This window comes from Dendropsophus ebraccatus, chromosome 1 (genome assembly GCF_027789765.1).
Source record: "Dendropsophus ebraccatus isolate aDenEbr1 chromosome 1, aDenEbr1.pat, whole genome shotgun sequence".
Taxonomy (NCBI): domain Eukaryota; kingdom Metazoa; phylum Chordata; class Amphibia; order Anura; family Hylidae; genus Dendropsophus; species Dendropsophus ebraccatus.
In genome coordinates, this window is record NC_091454.1 from 116063995 (window position 1) to 116080264 (window position 16270).

A 16270-nucleotide genomic window follows, 5' to 3' on the forward strand; every position below is an offset into this window, starting at 1 on the left:
CCAGAGACAGCACCACTCTTGTATCCGGTTTGGGTGGGGTTTTGAAATTCAGTTCCATTGAAGTGAATGGAGTTTTATTGAAAAACACACCTGAACTGGGGACAAGAGTCGTGTTTTCCCTGGAAGAAAGTGGCCATGTTTTTCTAAGGCTGGATAACCCCTTTAAAGAGATATTTCCTTCTGAGCTTGTTTACTCTATCTATAGTATAGGGGATAACAAGCTGATCACCGAGGGTAAATGCTCTACTACACAAAACAATTATTGGCCATATTCGGCTGATAATGGTCTTGTGTAATGCTGCGTTTACACGAGACGATAATTAGCCCGATCGTACAATTAACGATGTCAGAGTAATATATAGTTCGGAAGATTTGTTTTGCGATCGCTTAAGCCTATCTCACACATATGTTAAATCGGCGAACGACTGTTCACATGGAACGGTCTGCGAATTTTTTGCGAACGATCAACGACGATTTGAGAACATGTTCAAAGACCAAAATGAACGATTTCTCGCTTGTCGTTTGATCGTTTGCTGCGTTTACACGTACAATTATCGTTCGAATTCGATCATCGCGCAAATTCGCACGATAATCGCTACGTGTAAACGCACCATTATAGAACACAACGATCAGCCGACATGAACAATGACAGCTGATTGTTGCAGTCGTTTGTCTTTCAACATGTTAAAAGGCAAACGACTCATATAGCAGCGATCTGTTGCCGTCGCTTGGTGGAATAGGAGTGGCGGCAGCAGACAGCTGCTATCTGCTATAGGCTGCCCGGATGATCTAGCGATTACCAGCACAGAGCCCCCACCCCCACCCCGCCCCCCGCAGCTCCCCTCCCGCACTCACCTGCTCACTGCCAACGCGTGTAATAGCGTCAGCAGCAAGCAGGGAACAAGGAGCAAGCGAGCGCTGACAGCGCTCGTTCGCTCATCGTCATCGCCCTGTGTAATAGGGGCTTAAAGGGGTAGTGCGGCGGTAAAGAATTATTGACAGAATAACACACATTACAAAGTTATACAACTTTGTAATGTATGTTATGTCTGTGAATGGCCCCCTTCCTCGTGTCCCACCACCCCCACCCGTGTACCCAGAACTGTGGTGCGCTATACATACCTGTCACGTGCCGACTCGTCTCCGATCTTCAGTCTGCGATGTCGTCTTCGGACGGCCGGGCTGAATCCCTCCGAGCGTCCTGAGTGCCGGCCGCCCTCTTCAGCGTCATCGGCTGCTCAGCCGCGATCGGCTGAGCATAACTGTGCTCAGCCAATCGTGGCTGAGCAGCCGATGACGCGGCCGCGTCATTAGCTGCTCAGCTGCGATTGGCTGAGCCAAACTGTGCTCAGCCAATCGCGGCTGAGCATCTGATGACGCTGAAGAGGGCGGCCGGCACTCAGGACGCTCGGAGGGATTCAGCCCGGCCGTCCGAAGACTACATCACTGACTGAAGATCGGAGACGAGTCGGCACGTGACAGGTATGTATAGCGCACCACACTTCCGGGTACACGGGTGGGGGGGGGCCATTCACAGACATAACATACATTACAAAGTTGTATAACTTTGTAATGTGTGTTATTCTGTCAATAATTCTTTACCGCCGCACTACCCCTTTAAGACCCCCACTGATTGTGAAAATGGATACTCAATCAATTTGCAGTGAACGGAATGTGCCTCTGTGGCCACTATAGAGAAGGAATAAAGTAGCCTGTACAGGTGTGCAGAGCGCTTACATAATTGTGCAGCAATTGCGTTTCTGCTCTTAGGATCTGTGGGGTCCTGGTGGTCAGAGTCCCAGAGATTGTTGTCCCCTTTCTTATGACATAATGCATCAGTGTGCTTATCCTCATGATAAAGTAAAGAGCCCCTAAGTTTAAAAGCTAGACACAGGGATAAAGTACTTTTTTTAATAGCTTTAGTAGGATAACTTTATAGCTTTATTTTTGTCTGTCTGTTTTATATGTGCATAGATTGAAAGAGACCCAATAATGCCTTTCTTACTATACCTAAAAATACCAAAGCAAAGAAATACCTAATTTCACTTGTTAAGTTTTCTATCCAGCATAAATGGAGGAAATGACTTTTACATTTTCTGTTCGCCGCTTTCCAGTTGTCAGGGCACTATCTCTGCCTATTGAATTTGAGGGACAAATGTAGCCATGAACCATGAAAGCCTTTTCAAAGAAATACCCCATTTGTCTCTTAGCATCTTTATCCACAAGATGAGGTCATTGTAACTCATATCATCCTATGAGAGAGTATTCCAAGTGTGCTCTGTTTTACAATAGCCGTGAGGAGAGAGAACTACAGCATGGTATTTTCAGGACGGAAGTAGTGTTGCAGATGTTACAGCCATCGGTTTGTTCCTAGGAGTGCTTAGCCATGTGAAACAATAGTTGAACATGGAGCTGTAGAGTGGGGTTGTTAAGGTGTGTTTACAAAGAGAGATTTATCTGACAGATTTTTAAAGCCAAAGTAACAGACTAAACAGAGAACAGGCCATAAAGAAAAGACTGATATTTCTCCTCTTTTCAAATCCATTCCTGGCTTTGGCTTCAAAAATCTGTCCGATAAATGTCTGTGTAAACGCACCATTAGATGGATCTGCTGTCACCAGACATCATTACTTCTGTCTGTGTTATGAATGAAGCTACCTCCTGATTGATATACAAAAGGTTTCCATGCTGCTGCAACACACTGGAAGGTGCTAATAAATCACACTGGATGTAATTGCACTAGATGTCTGATTGTTATCATGGCCATAAGGAGGGCAAACATTATGCTGACCCCATTTTTGTCCATACTTTGTCTGAGCCACAGCAACTACAATTGTCCCATTTATTTTGCAAGATCTGAGTTGACAAAAAAAATCGTGCAAGCCTTTGTCTGTTCAAATCTGAGTAAATAAATGGACACTAGATGGCCCCCATTGAAGTCATTGGGATCTCTCAGGTGCTCAGGTGTCTGCATCAGTTAGTGTCTGCTCTTAAACGAACCATCCTGTTTAGCTTTGTGGCGCCGAACGAACTCTGCTGCGGACGTGTGAACGCAGGCCGTTATATGAGAATGTGGCTGTCATTTTAGGACAAATAATGGCCATTACTCCATAACAACGGCTGACATTTTTAAATAACACCATTTATTTGTTATTAAATGACAGCCCTCCACTAAATTTCAACATTGTGTGGACAGAGCCTTTCTGTGTTTTTAATCCACTCCTGGTTTTGGTTGCAATATGAGGACCAAAATATTGAGCAAAAATACTGTGTATGAACATAGCCTTTAAGGGTTTTTCTTTTTTATTGCATGGTATTGGCCTATTGTTATGGTAAATCCTTAGCCTATATGTTACATCACAGAGTTTTTGGCTAGAAGACAATCCTATTAGGCACAGTAGGGGTCTCAGTAGGGTCACTGGGCTGTATACAATGTTTTTTTACTCCATAAACTCTAAATTTCATATAGGAAAAAATATGTCCTATGATCTTTTTTAAATCTTTTATGTATAGGTAAATGAAAGATGTTGTTTATTAACAATAAGAGTTTTCGAAAGATCTGTTTTAAGAATAAAAAAAAAATGTTGAAAATTCCTCCGACACAAAGCCATTGATGCAGTAAAGTGGACAATGAGATGACCAATTGCACGTAATTCATTGACCTGAATCCTAAGAGGCTTCAGATGTTTAATTCACTTTCCTACTCAAATGCCTACTGAGTTATTGTGTGCACCAGGCATATGCACTACAAAGGAGACCTGTGCGGGCTCTCTCGGGGTGACTTCCTGAGACCACTAATGACAGTGCGTTAGCTCCTTGCTCTTTGTACACATGCAAATAGCACAGGACACATGAGCCTCCTTCTATAGGATTACAATAAGAACACTAATTTTTATGCTGATCCAAGTGATTAAAAATTCAGTGACACAGCACAGCAGTTCTCAGACAGATTGCACCATAAAAGCACTACATATGTGGTAACCTACAGGTGCGCCAACATTCAGGAATTTAAATAGTGTTAAGTTATTAGAAAGATAGGGTATTATGATGACAGATGCTCTAGATTTCTATAGTAATCAAAATTAGAAATTATTCTTTGCAGGTTTTGTTTTTTTTTTATATAATTTTGCTCCTCTCTCTTTTCATGCATTCCCCTGATCCTAGATAATTGCATTGACTTTATTTATTTAGGGGATGTAAAATATTCATACTTATGAATTATATAGAGTATTTTTATCCACTGTGTATAGTACCAATGTCAAGATGTCCTCAGATGAACTATAACCATATAGTTGTATTTAATTACCAAATACCTTCTAGGAAAAAATGATTCTACATTTGTTTTAATATTCCAACTAATTCTATGGGTTCCAACATTAGCACAGGAATCATATAAGCTTTAACTACAAATTCACAAAACTACAAGGCCATATTCACACACAGTCTTTTTAATGAAACAACGTTCGGTATTTGATACTCAAAACAATGGCCATAATTTTCAGTCTTCCATGATTTCCATTGAAGTCTAAGAAATTAATGTCTGTTAGTTCACACAATGCATAGAATAATGGTCGTTGTTTGCGGCGGCTGTCAAATTAATGTACAGGACACTTATTGGCGGCCATTATTTTAAGTCGATTTATTTTTTGGTCATCCTTTCACCGTCTTTGTAACTAAATTCATTGGACCTTTAAAAATGGCCAAACCCAAAAGGGTGTTGAATGCGGCCATCATTCAGCCTAAACTTAATGTACCAATGGCTATCATTGCATTCACTGCCGCCAAAGTATATTAAATAACAGTCATTATTTGGTACTCAAAATAACTGCCGAGTATCAAATAATGGCCGTTGAAAATCGTTGTGTGAACATCGCATTAGGCTGTGGTGCTGGCTTTTCATTGTACTGTAATAATACACAATAAGGCTATGTTCACACTGTGTATGAGTCCGGCCGTAGTGCGAACCGCGAATATACGCACGTAGTTTTGAGGTTGATGCGTTCGCTTGAAAGTATACGATATACGCCCGCACAGTGCACACTACGTATGAGCTTACGGCCGGATCGTATACAGCGCCGTGAAAAATGAACAAGACCATTGTTTGAGGACAGAAATGTTCCAACTCACGGCCGTGGATTTCCATGCGGTCCTGTACGGAGTACTTATTTCAGCCAAATTGAACTTGATTTTTAGATCCAAAAGGTTCTGTGAGTTTTATTGGGCTGGGCGAAGATTTCCAAGTAAATGACCTGTTTCAGATCGCTTCGAAACAAGCTAGGGAAGCATAACTCTACTACGGGCGTATGTTTGCAATCTGGCCGCATGTCTATTTTTCCCACGGCCGTACTTTCAGCCGCACATGTACGGCTGTGTACAAACTACGGCTGGACTCATACGTAGTGTGAACATAGCCTAAGGGCGTAAATAAACGTAATTTTCACTCAAAGAAACTAACGAAGACCTGACAAAATGACAGTGACTTTCATTCCAACATATAAATAAATGTTTTCACCAGTAAAATATAATTTTCCAACAAAACCAACTTGTAGATAAAAAGGCATGAGAACTTTATCTGTGGCATAACTAAACACAATTCAAAACCATCATTTGCCTCTGGGCCCACAGGGCTGTCTGTTCCCAGTCCTCTGCCCAATATGCTTTGAGTGATATTTGCAACATCTGGGCCTCATTTACATGTCCATAGTTCTGTTTGCAATTGGGAACAGCACTACAGACCCATTCATTTGAATAGCCCCATTTACACGTCCGTAAGTGTTACAGGGCTGTGGTCCATGCTGCTAAATGGATAGGTCCTACTATGGACCCGCAGTTGCATCACGGATCACTATTTTCCAATGAATAGGTCGGTGCATTGTGGACAACTACAGATGCACTTCTAAAGTGTGGTCTTCAATTGCAGACTGCACTGTAGACGTGTGCATATGGCTGTTCATATAAAAATCCTTCTCATCTCTTCTTACTGATCCCTTCTTACTAGGCACCATTATTATTATTATTATTATTATTATAATACAGTTTCCAGCCAGCGTCTTCTACTGTTTTGACTTTAGATTAGTTTTGCAATTTCTTCCCATAAATAGCTGTAATCCTCGTATGGTGCAGTCTCTTTCTCATGTTATCATGGATACTATGCAAGAATACTTTACATAGGCACTGGGCTTTCAAAGAACCTTACATGCATATGCAAATACCAAGCTAATGTCATTACAAAATAATTTTATATATTATTTTAGATTTTTGAAGTTTTCGAATTAATATGTATTTGGTTGTTCTGCTGTCAGAAATCACATGAATAATGGTGGACTAGAGCTCTAAAAGGAAAAGAAATCTTTGTACTGTGTTAGCTATTAGATAGAAATGTAAAAACTGAGAGTCAATAAAGGGTATTGACTACTGGAGAATCTCCGTTTTTATCATATATATCTAAATACAATGGTACCTCGGTTCTCAAACTTAATTGGTTCCGGAAGGCAGTCTGAGAATCAAGTAATGTCTTCCCATAGGAAATAATGTAGATGTGTTTGATTGGTTCCAGCACCCACCAATAATTACCTACAGTACCCACTTATTACATTGATAAGTACCCAGTTTAATTTCTACAGTACATTACAGAACAGCACTATATACTGAACAGGACATTATACACAATAAACATTCAACAGAACCAGCAATTATAGTACAGCAGTCACTAACTTCTCACTCAACCATTACTGTATAGTAACCCCCCCCCATCCCAGCACTGTAACGGATGGGAGATGGCAGTGCACTGACTGTACTACTACTGTTCTGTATATGTACTCCATTAGTCTTATACAGTACAGGATGGGAGATGGTGGTGCACTGCCTGTACTTCTACTGTACTGTATATGCACTCCAACAATCTTATACAATACTGTACAGGTTGGGAGATGGTGGTGCACTGCCCGTACTTCTACTGTACTGTATATGCACTCCAACAATCTTATACAATACTGTACAGGTTGGGAGATGGTGGTGCACTGCCTGTACTACTACTGTGCTGTATATGCACTCCAGAAGTCTTATACAGTACAGGATGGGAGATGGTGGTGCACTGACTGTACTACTACTGTGCTGTATATGCACTCCAGCAGTCTTATACAGTACTGTACAGGATGTGAAGCCTCACCACTGCTTAACTCGCCAGGTACAACCCACCATCCACCCTCACAAAAACATTCAGATACTGAGTACTTCAAGACTAGTTGCCTGAAAAGTGTTTGAGAACCAAGCAGAATTTGAGAACCAAACCAAAGTTTTCTTGAAAATACAGTTTGAGTTCCAAGCAGTTTGAAAAACGAGTAGTTTAAGAACCGAGGTACCACTGTACTAACATTACATATGGAATAATGATAAAATATAAAAATAATCATAATAAAATACAGAACTACACGTATAGTATAACAAAGTGTTCTTTTATGTAGCCACACACATTTTGATTGCAGGTCTCCTGGAGTCGCTGTTCATGGTGATTTCCATGGTGGTCCTCCCGGGGTCAGAGGCCCTCTCATACCCATACATTTTTCACTCTACATTGCAATCCTTTCCAAAATAAAAGGCAATCACATCAGCACATACATTACCAGTAATTCTATTTTTTTCTCTCTGTCTAAGGGTTTGCCTTTTGGATTTTAAGCTTTGGTGTTGTCATGACAAGCTAAAACAACAACGAGGCAAACCTTCACTCTGTAGTCTACATAAAAACTCTGTATTAAACCCAATGTAGCAGGTAAACACATGTCTTGGTTTTTGCCTTTTTGAAGGTAATTACCTCTGAACAATTTCTGGCGTGCAAGAGTGTCATTTCTCTCAAATCAGCAGTCCCGGGACACTTCAGATGACAGCTCTCTATAGGTCTTATTCTGCACATTGCAAGCGATGCAAAGATTTCTGCACTCATAATAGATAAAGTTTTATAACCAGCCTTTACTTTGTTGTATACAATTGTGGTATAGTGACTGGTCGTGAGCAAACTGGGAGCACAGCATTTGATTAGCAGTGGCTGCAGAAGATGGATACATCCCTAGGGAGTCTTGTTTTTCAGGCAGTCTTGGCTAAATCCAGCTTCTATAGCCACTGCTAATCTAATGACCCATGCTCTGGTAGTGACCATACACCTAAAAGGGTCCTCTCAGTTTGGGTGTGGTTTAGCAGCTGCATTTCATTGAAGTGAATGGACATATAACCCCTTTAATGAATTTGTCTTTGAAATTCTACTTTTTGGTATTAAATCCAAGGCATTCAACAGTCTTTGGATAAAGCATACAGCCTGTGCCAGTAAATACAACGTATAAATGTTGTTTGTTTGTTGTTACTTAGTGTTAGCACAAAGATCGGTGTCTGTTGGTGAAAAATAAGTAGTCCGTTTTCTCAGACAAATTAAAGAGGATTTTTATACATTTAGGTTAAAATAAAGGAAAAAATGTGGGAGAGTTCATCATCGGGTCTTGGTGAAGAGAATTATCTTGAATTTAGTTGAGTAGTGAGACTTCAACATCTCTAACTTGTTTTATGTTACTTAAAGGAGTTATCCAGCGAAAATCTTTTTTTTTTTTTTTTTTTAAATCAACTGGTTTCAGAAAGTTTTATATATATATATATATATATATATATATATATATATATATATATATAGATAGATAGATAGATTTGTAATTTACTTGTATTTAAAAATATCAAGTCTCCTCATACTTATCAGCTGCTGTATACCATGCAGAAAACGTTGTTTTATTTTCAGTCTGACACAGTGCTCTCTGCTGACTTCTCTGTCCGAGTCAAGAACTGTCCAGAGCAGGAGAGGTTTTCTATGGGGATTATGGGGATGGCTGCTTCTCTGGACAGTTCCTGTCTTGGACAGAGAAGTCAGCAGAGAGCACTGTGTCAGACTGAAAAGAAAACAACATTTCCTGCAGAACATACATCAGCTGATAAGTATGGGAAGACTTGAGATTTTTAAATAGAAGTAAATTACAAGTCTATATAACTTTCTGAAACCAGTTGATATGAAAGAAAAAGATTTTTGCTGGATAACCCCTTTTCAAGCCAGTGCTGTTTTGTCTAAGAAGCCAGACATATCAGGAAACCTACTGTTAGAGGACAGAAGGTTTCTTCTAGGCCTCAAATACCTGCCTTTAGGCTTGCATTGCACTTTCAACGGTATGTCAAATAGGCAAGGCAACTTATACAGTGGCCAAATATGGTTTACTAGTTTCTACATTCAGTCCATTTTCTTCTTGTATATATTTATTTTGCTGCTCTCAGAAGTGCAGCAGACCATACATTGAGCTCTGCAAAATAAAGTATATCTGCAGAAAGTGGACTGCACATAGTCACTAGTTGAATTTGTTTGATCCATTAAACACAATAGGCTACTGCCAGTATGCTGTGATATAAATCAGGATTGCTGTTTGACAGGCCGCCGACAAACGGCTGATATACTGTTGAAACATGTTGTGAACCCAGATGTAAACATTTCTCCAAGCAGTAGGGTTGTTTGTGAATGTGCCTTGGCCTTCACATGTACTGTAGCTGTCATGCAGATACAATCTATGCTCAGAGATCAATTTAAGCCAAATCCTACTGTCCAGAGAACAGGTCTAAACTCCCAGAAACCGGTTTGCATGCGTATGTCTCCATACTGTCTATACATTAGGACTAATGATGCCTTGCTCTTATGGATTCTGGGCTTTTCTAGATAAAGCCGCACAATCTGTTTGATACAATGTGGATATGCTGAGGTACATTTTATATATATATATATATATATATATATATATATATATATATAGTTTGTAGCTAGTACATAACTTGGAAAGCGATGAGCTGAATCACCTATCAGCAGGTCTTTGCTCTATCATATGTGCATGTTTTCCTAATGAATTTACTTCGATTTGGAAGCATTCCAGTGAAATGATCTGTGTCTCAGTGTTTGAGGTTGGGGTTCCTACATGTATGTCCTAGACCTTTGGCTGCTCAGCAAGCTGAAACATAGCTAAGCCAGATGAGTGCTCCAAGGGGGTAATTCAATACACATAGAAGCTACTTATTGCTGCAACTCGCACTCACTGAGATTTGAGTTTTCTGCCAATCACAATTGTTTATAAGACATTGTAGGGAAGCAACCCAAAGACATCACCTGCCACTATCTTCTTATTGACATGCACATTAGTCATATTGAATACTTCTCTGGTAAGTCACTTTACTCATTCCAGTTTGACAAATTAGTCAGGTTATATTATTTACTGCTGGTACAGCAAAAAGTGTGGTGTTTAGGAGAAGGGAGACCACATTCACTTGTTTTTCTCTCTGTAGTATTCACATGATTTGCTGGTCATGCCTTCAGGTAGATTACATACCAGTAATGTTCTTTTGGATTAGCATCTCTTAGTGTCAGTTTTCACTTTTTTCCTGAAGATGAAAGGGCTCGTTCCCACTGAGCAAAAGCAGCTGAATTTCTGCGCTGAATCAGCGCTGAAATTTCAGCCGTTAAAATAGGTGCAGAGCTAATTTCCATTGTGTTGAATGGAAATTCTGCTCTGCAGTTCACACAGTGGAATTTCCGCACTGAACTAATCCGCTTTCCGCCAGAAGAATGAACATGTTCATTCTTCCGCTAGCGGAAGCCTATACAAATCAATGGGGCTCTGATTTTCTGTTTCAGCGCGGAATACAAGCGTATTCAGCGCGGAATACAAGCGTAATACAAGCGGAAATTACTCGCTGAATCAGCGCGGAAATGGGGAAAAGGGGGGGGGAGGAGGATTCTAGTATATGTTCTGGTATAGTCTAGTTTACTCACCAAATACTCGCTGAATTTCAGCGCTGAATGCATGCGGATTCAGCGCGGATTCCTCGAGTATTCCGCGCTGAATTTGTCAAGAGCTGATTACGAGCTGAACACTTTCCTAGCGGAATACGCAGGGATTCTGCTTGCATTCTGCTTATATTCTGCTCGGAATTCAGCGTCAGTTGATTTCAGGCGGAAATATTTCCTTGCGTAATCCGCTCCTTTTACTCTGTGTGAACGTAGCCAAACACTTCGCACCTTCTTATTAAACATGATTTAAATTAATGCTTTTCCAGCAACTTTATGGCTGTTGCTAGAAGACAGTGACACAAAGACAGTACAACATAATTTTTTGTACCAAGTGCATAAAAATATATAGGAATGGTAACAGAAGGAGGGGGACACGGCACCCCCATAATCATGTATTAACAGCAGTATCATGTATATGGTGGATACATTTATATTTATAGTCTAAAATGAGTCTACAATTGTGGCATCTAGTTAAACATGTACAGATTAGTATTTATTCCAACAGATTGCTTTGTATAAGTGTTAGTTCCATGAATCTGTCATACTACATGGTTATAACTGTTCAACACATTCTGATAACACGTATAAAACACCATAGAATACGTGTGTACTAAAAAGTCTAGCTCTTTGTATTGTATTTTAAGGGTACAAACACACACGGCATATATGCAGCGTATTTACTGCTGCGATACGCAGCAGATTAGATCTAAATAACTAAACACAGTATCAAATCTGCTGGGTATCTGCTGCGTATCTGCTGCGTATCTGCTGTGTGTGTTTGTACCCTAAGGATAGGTTCTAGTGTTTTTGAGTAAGGGTGACAGTGACATAGTTATAGGGTTTCCAAAGGTAGCAGTCATCCCTACACCTGGAGCGCCCATAGGCAACATCAAAGAAGGTCTTTCACTTTCATTTTCTTTAACTAGCCCAGACAACCACAATGACTTCTACCAACAACAGCAGAGTTTGCTGCCCATGAACGAAAGTTGTGGAATTACACTGAACTATTAGTGAACAAATGTGGAATTACAGTGATTATTTTAGGATTAGCTCAAAAGATGCGATCAACGACACATAAACGATTTCACGATGGCTGCCTGCATTTACAGGAGACTACAATTATCATTTAAATTTGAACAATATAGCTATTTTATGTGCGATAATCTTCCTTCTGCTGCCACAAATACTGTGCCTCTGCTGTTCCACTTGTTTTCACAACTGTAACTAATACCCAGTAACCCCAAATACTATGCCTCTGACAAAATTGTGAATTTGGGGGGTGATCCCAAAATTAATTCAAGTGCCACTGTAGAATATGTCCTAAGGGTACAAACCCACTTGACGTATTTGCTGCGTGAATCAGTCTTAAAAATAAGCAGGCAAAACGCAGGTTGGCTTTATACGATTGTTCTGCGTTAAAAAACGCAATTGCGTCTTTTTGAAGCGTGAAGCTTGTTGTTAGCAACGCATCAGTTGTTTACAACCTGTGCGAAAAACGCATGTAGCTTCACGCTTCAAAAATACGCAATTGCGTATTTTAACGCAGAACAATTGTATAAAGCCAACCTGCGTTTTGCCTGCTTATTTTTAAGACTGATTCACGCAGCAAATACGTCAAGTGGGTTCGTACCCTTAGGGTACAAACACACACACCGTATACGCAGCAAATACGCAGCAAATACGCAGCAGATTTGATGGTGCAGATTTGATGCTGTGTTAAGTTATTTAGATCTAATCTGCTGCGTATTTGCTGCGTATTTGCTGCGTATTTGCTGCGTATCGTAGCAGTAAATACGCTGCTTATACGGTGTGTGGGTTTATACCCTCAGGGTACAAACACACACACCGTATACGCAGCAAATACGCAGCAGATCTGCAGCAGATTTGATGGTGCAGATTTGATGCTGTGTTAAGTTATTTAGATCTAATCTGCTGCGTATTTGCTGCGTATTGCAGCAGTAAATACGCTGCGTATACGGTGTGTGTGTTTATACCCTAATGCTAGATGTTTATTGCCCTTTTACATCAAGAAATGTACTAAAAGGTTATAAGGACTTGTGAGCATTCGAGCAGGAAGGGGATGCCTGGGAAATGAGTTTCCATCGTGTTATCTACTGGCTAGTTGGGCCAAGGCCAGCAGGTTAATGAAATGATCCTCCAGGGATGATTGGAGAACTAATGAGCAGATTGTCTTAACTCTGGAGACAGTTTGTATCTCCACACTTCTATGTCTTACATGCCTAATCTCCAGGTCTTCTTTTCCTCTTCTATTGTGACTACAACGTTTTCATGAAATTTTCAGGGAAAAAAAAGCTAATAAATAAATTTGGAAAAAACTGTTGTTTTGCTTCAAGAGCATTTCCCCTATACTTTAGATTATATTGACAATATGCCCTTCACACACTGTAAAAAAAAAAGTGTTTGAATTACAGCTGTTTTTAGACTGTGTGTGTCCGTTTTTCCATAAACTTTAACAGAACACGTTATTTTATTTTAAAAAAGACACTTTTTATACCTGTTTTATGGCCTTTTTTCTTTTTCATTTTACACTGTGTGAACCCAGTCTTACAGTTTACTGATTTGCAGGTTTTCTCATTGTATTCTGGGCACATTTTAGTTAGTTTAGTTAGTAAAGTTTAGTTTAGTTAATATTCCAGTACTTATCAGTTGCTGTATGTCCTGCAGGAAGTGGTGTATTCTTTTCAGTCTGAGGGTGGGTTCAGACTAGGGAATTCGCGCGGATAAAATCCGGCGGATTCCGTTGCCTGTACGCGCTCACGGCCGTGTCCGTGTCAGTTCTTTTGGCGGATAGCGGAATCAGCCGGCTATGGAGCCGGCGGAAAGGCGTGCGACCGTGAGTGCATTCTAGCGACGGAATTCGGCGGAATTTATCCGCGCAAATTCTGTAGTCTGAACCCACCCTAACACAGTAACCTCTGCTGCCACCTCTGTCTGTGACGGGAACTGTCCAAAGCAGGAGAGGTTTGTTTTTTTTTATGGGAATTTGCTACTGCTCTGGACAGTTCCTGTCATGGACAGAGTTGGCAGCAGGGAACACTGTGCCAGACTGGAAAGAATACACCACTCCCTGCAGGACATACAGCAGCTGATAAGTATTGGAAAACTTGATATTTTAAATAGAAGTAATTTACAAATGTATATAACTTTCAGACCCCAGTTAATTTGAAAGAATTTTTTTTTCCTGCTGGATAACCCCTTTATAATACACTAAAATTGGTTACATGAATATCCCACAAACTGGGGTATTCATGTAAAAGACAGTGAAAGACCAATTGTAGATCTGTTTTCAGTGTGCTGATAATAACGTCTGATATGAAGAAAAACCGTTTAACCATAGCACGTATGTCCAAATGACCTGCCAACCTATTGTAAAACATGACTGTTTCCATTTGCCTGGTTGAACTGTGCGCATTTTACATCCTATTAATATGGAAAAAAAATAACCCATAGACCAGAACTAATAATCTGATATGATTAGGCCACTTCTACAGGTCCAAAAAAGATAGGATACTATGCAAATGTGTATAAAAACACAATGCAGTGATCTGCAAATCTCATAGACCCATATTGTATTCACAGAAGAACATAAAACATATCAGATGTTAAAAGTGAAGCTCCGGGACATCTAACTAGATACAGTTTGCAAAATTGTCCAGCAGTGTAGTGGAGTTGGTCTGGATAGAAACTTGTTCCTTGTTCTGTAAATGATACAGTCAGTCATCTTTCTGTATGTTTGCTCAATCTGATTTAAAGGGAACCAATGAGCAGCATTGTGCTAATATAGCTCCCAGCTGCACCAAATAGAGCTCCGACACAGTTCCTGTAACATATCTGCGGTGTCTACATTGGTAAGTGTTATTCCCGGAAGAGGAGAGAGAGCTAGTGATCTGGGCGGAGACCAGGCCGCAAGTAGTCATAAATATCAGTGTGTCAGTGCACTCTGCAATTCTTTGGACAGATCACACTTCTGAAATCAATCATTGGAGTTTTTCTCTGTGTAAATGGACAGCTAGGTGTTTACCAGTTGAGGGCGTGTCCCTGCGCACACTGACACTGTCCAATCAGTGGTGACAATGACTGACACACCCATTGTAACAAGGGGAGGAATAATAAAGGGGGGACACAATGCAGAGAGATGAGAAATTATGCTGCAGTATTGTCATTTAATGAGGAATATAGTCATTTACTAAAACAAGCAGGTCTGGAGAACTAATAGCTAGTCTTTAAGCAGATCATTTTACACCTTTTATACAAGAACGCCAAGTCTCCCTGAACAGAAGGAGACAACAATTACCTGAGCGCTTTGCTCTGTATTACCTGAAATACAGGTAGGGGTTGCAGAGAAACTACAGAGCGTGACAATTAGAGAGGCCCTGTTCCTTCTAGGCATCCATATAAAGGAGATCATTGTTCCCTGTAGCTTTCATTGATCTGATCAGTACTGTTACTTGTCTTATCAAGGCACTGCTTAAACACTCATTGGCATCAATCCACTTCCATGACTGTGTTTTGTTTTTTGTTGTTTATTTATATATATTTTTTTTTATTGGAGTTAATTACATTTCACATTATTGTTTGTGAAATTACTGTCTGTATCAGTTTTTTTTCTCCTTTTTACCTGAATGTGTTGGGTATCTTGTAGTATTTGTCAGCAGGGGCTGCACACACCTAATTCCATAAGGTAAATATTGTAGGTGTACAGTCGGTAATAAGCAATAAAGGGGGATCTCTAATAAAAACGATAATAATATTCACACGAAGGCCATTGTTTCCACAATGTTTTTTTTTGGTGGTTTCACAGACATTTTTTGGAACAGACACCGTTTTGTTGCCAAAATGCGTCCCTTTATGCAATTAACATCATAAGCATGAAACAACAGCATCCTGATGCCAAAATAGCGGCCGTCCAAAAAACTGCTGGAAAATGGTAAAAAGACATTGTAGGGACATGGCCTACATGTGTCTGCTTATTAGTAGTTGAAATTACAAACTTTTATTTGCAGTGTAGAAAAAGGAATGGATAAGCATCTTCTACAGCTGATATTGTACTTGTTGGTAGTAGGTGATCCTTGAAACATAATAGTGCAGTAAAGAATCATTTGTAGGTAGTGTTACTAGAGCCCTGCAGACCGAGTGGTAGTTTTGAAGGAACCTGTATTCCAGGGTTAAATCCCTTGAATGATTTCTTGATACCTGAATAATATCTATTGTCTAAAACTTCCATCTTTATTGTATGAATGGAATGCAGAAAATGTATTATAAAAACCTACGTAAATTTACATTTGAACAATGGAACAAATGGAACATTTGGTTATATAATATGACATGTATACATTGTACTTTTACTAAGACTTGTAGCTGAAAAGTTTTAATAGCCTGTTCTGTAACATTTAT

At 39.9% G+C, this 16270-nt stretch overlaps 1 protein-coding gene across 4 annotated transcripts in view; it reads left to right on the plus strand.

Moving 5' to 3' along the window:
* Positions 1-16270, plus strand: part of CELSR1 (cadherin EGF LAG seven-pass G-type receptor 1) — a 116551-nt gene that overhangs the window by 66091 nt on the left and 34190 nt on the right. The window lies entirely within an intron of this gene.